The 3,396-nt window shown below is 41.6% G+C and overlaps 1 non-coding gene across 1 annotated transcript; it reads right to left on the bottom strand.

The window, feature by feature from the left end:
* Window positions 1-2,639: 2,639 nt before the first annotated feature.
* Window positions 2,640-2,744, bottom strand: LOC121032572 (U6 spliceosomal RNA). Its single transcript, XR_005791382.1, has one exon. It is a non-coding gene; the product is annotated as a U6 spliceosomal RNA (small nuclear RNA).
* Between the last annotated feature and the right edge of the window lie 652 nt (window positions 2,745-3,396).

The raw sequence follows: 3,396 nt of genomic DNA, 5'->3' as shown, positions 1-3,396 counted from the left end.
GTTCCTCTACTGGTTTCTGATGTTTTTATGAAATCATGTAACACTGACTGTACTTTGATAGAAGAGGAGAGGACTGACATGTCCAGTATATGCATATTGGTCATTTTGACCTTCTTTCTCACTCCCCTTCTCAAAGCCCACTGATAAAACCCTTCCTACATGGGTAGCAGACCTTCCCAGATGACTCCGCTGATTGACCAAGGACAGACATCTGAACCTAGATTAACAGTGGGCTCTTTCTCCAAGAAATTTGAAACTGGCTTATAGAAACCACTTAGCATTGTAGCAGTGGCTCTTGAATAAGGAATATATGAAGCCAAGGTTGACCCATGGACAAGTTAAGCCAGTCAAGTCAGTCATGACAGAGAGAAGAGTAAATTAAATGGGCGTTTACTTCTGGTCAAGTGATCATTCCCTTTTTAAAAAATTTTTATTTTAAAGTAATCTCTACACCCAATGTGGGGCTCAAACCCACAGACCTGAGATCAAGAGTCGCATGCTCCACCCACTGGGCCAGCCACATGCCCCTATTCCCTTTTGAGGCCAGTTGTACTTCCTGGCTGGGAGATATGTGGTATTCATTCTATGAATTCCCTTTTTCTTAAGTATTTGAGTGGATTTCAATTCCTTACAATCAAATGAGTCCCAAGATGCAATCAAATGCTTTATTTAGGCAAAAGGAAATCATCTTAAGAGATTTGTCCTGGGGCTTTTACTGTTTTTCTAAACAGAGATGGAGTTTGTGTTGATGTTTTCACCTTTCCAGTGGTAGATGGAGTGTTTGTGGATTTCCTGTGGAGAAGTAAGAAGTGGAACTTTCAGTGCTTCTCCAGCTGATTTCAGATCTGTAGGAGTTGGAGGAAAGGACTGTTCCACGATTCTCACTTCTGGGGGCTTCAGAGCAGCCTTGAAGCCAGTAGTGCTCCTCTCTGGTTGCCCCTAAGGGATAGTAGACTTCCTCCTGAGCAGGCTCACACTTTGAGATTTCTGTTTTGCAGAGTCCTTGTTAGCTCCTTCCTCACTCCTACTCCCTGCCATCTGGGATCCTAGAAACCTCAGAATTCAACATTTCTTCATAGGTATTTTATTTCCTTAACAACAACAACAACAATTTTGCAATGCATTGCTACTCACTAAGGATTTATTGTGTTACTATAACGGACATTGTGGTTGTCTGTGTGATGTTCCTATCACCTTTCCCCATGTATAACACCTCACTAATGAGTCTCCCCAGTTTTACACATCAGTGCATGGCATTCACCTGCCTACAATGGCTAGTTTGAGGCTCTCCAAAGCTGGGACTCTTGTTCATTGTGAGGTGTCATGTTGTCTCTTCCCTGGATGTTAAGGAGAAATTATGTTGCCCTGGTAGCTGCTTGCAAGCATCTTTCAACAGTGGGAGAAGCCAGCCAGAAGAAGAGGCACCATAGGGAGTAAGGCAGAGCCAGGAAAGCTGCAGAGAAGTCTAGCCAGATCTTATGTGAACAATGCCTGAGGCTTACTTTTCCTCTGGACTTTTTGTTACAGGTGCCAATGAATTCCCATTATTATTTAAGCCAGTTTGAATTCAATTCTGTGTTATTTTCAGCATAAAATATTCTGATAGATACAGAGCTTTTAAATTCATTTACTTCTCTCAAACTTTGGGTTACTGATTTCACGTTCAAATATTAGCACCTTCGGGGGCACCTGGGTGGCTCAGTCGATTAAATGTCCAACTTTGGCTCAGGTCATGATTTCGTGGTTTGTGGGTTCGAACCCCACATCAGGCTCTGTGCCGATCGCTGGGAGCCTGGAGCCCACTTCAGATTCTGTGTCTCCCTCTCTCTGCCCCTCCCCCACTCACACTCTGTCTCTGTCTCTTAAAAATAAGTAAACATTAACAAATATCAAATATTAGCACCTTAAAGGGACTAACACAGCACTACCTATTTCCCATATATATTTTGCCTTCAGGACAACCTTATGAGATAAGATAATACTATTATTCAATTTCCACTTTTCAGATGAAGATACTTGGGTGCTGAGAGAGTGTGACTTCTCTAAAGATACAAAACCTATAAGCAACAGGAAAGTCTGAATTTGAGCCTATTGCACATACCATATTATATCTATTCATTATAGGGAAGAAATTAAAGATAAAATTCAGCTTTGTAGAGGGTTGCAGAAATCACTTATATTTGTGAAATACTTTAAATATTTCCAAAGCATATTTGACTCTATGTTACCACCATTTGACAAGTATCAACAGTAGGTGCTGACTGATATGGAGATCAGACAAAGATACTTCCTAGGAAATAAGTCAAGGTGTCTTTATCTAACTAATGCAGATAGAAGAAAGTGGTACACAGTGAAAAGATCAACACTGTTCTCCATCATAGACATACTGTGTAAGCCTCTGGCTCTTCCAGAGAGGGCTTCACTATCATTGCCTATAATTAAGGCTGAATGGCTGAGGTGCACATTGGGACGTGTAGGAAGTGTCACTGGGGGGAATAGGCAGAACCAATACCCTCACCCACCCAAACCCAGCTGGATCTTTATGATCAGATCATCAATCTCAGTGTTACAAAAATTGACCATAGAGACTGGTATAAAATAAGCATCAACATACCATCTTCTTTTTTCTTTCTAGTTTCAAAAATATGGAACATTTTTGCAAATTTGCATGTCATCCTTGCATAGGGGCTGTGCTAATCTCTGAATTATTCCAGTTTTAGTATATGTGCTGCTTAAGGGAGCACCACCCCCTCTTTGACACATTTATTCTCCCTAGGCTAGCGCAGTCCGGTCTGAGACCTTTCTGGCCTTAGAGCTGCAGAATTAGAGCAAGGGTCCATCACCCTGATGTCTCTGAGAATCTTAGAAGCCCTGACTAACCATAAGTCTGTCAGAGTGATGATTATAATTTTACAGATGGGTAAGTTAAGATAATTAAGTTGGGGGAGGTCAAAATTATGTGGCCTCCAAGTGCATTACAGAACTGGTAACAGAACTGAATGAAAACTGAGGTATTTCGACTGGCTCTTCAATCCTCGTTTAACTAGGATGCATTACCTTTTCACTCACAGGAAGTTACCTAAGCCAATTATGTTGTAAGTGAAGCCCAGAATAAAAATTAGGAACATCATTAGGGGGTCAGGCTGTGCCTTTAAGTATAAAACCCAAAAAGAGTTAAGCCTGGATGTGTTGGTAGTAATTAATGTTGAAGAGCTGGTAATGAGACTTGACACAGTTTAATCAGACTGTCTGGTGGTAACCGAGAACAGACACGCTATGACCCCTCCTGTGACAATAATGTGGAAAAGCCTGGCTTCTTGGTCAAGGGAGTGACTGTCAATCCCTAGGACAGTGCTGATTTCTCAGCATGGTGATGGGCTTCAGGACCATTAGGTT

Source organism: Herpailurus yagouaroundi, unplaced genomic scaffold, assembly GCF_014898765.1.
Source record: "Herpailurus yagouaroundi ecotype Mexico unplaced genomic scaffold, PumYag 141, whole genome shotgun sequence".
NCBI lineage: Eukaryota > Metazoa > Chordata > Mammalia > Carnivora > Felidae > Herpailurus > Herpailurus yagouaroundi.
This window is presented reverse-complemented; position numbering and strand designations above follow the sequence as displayed.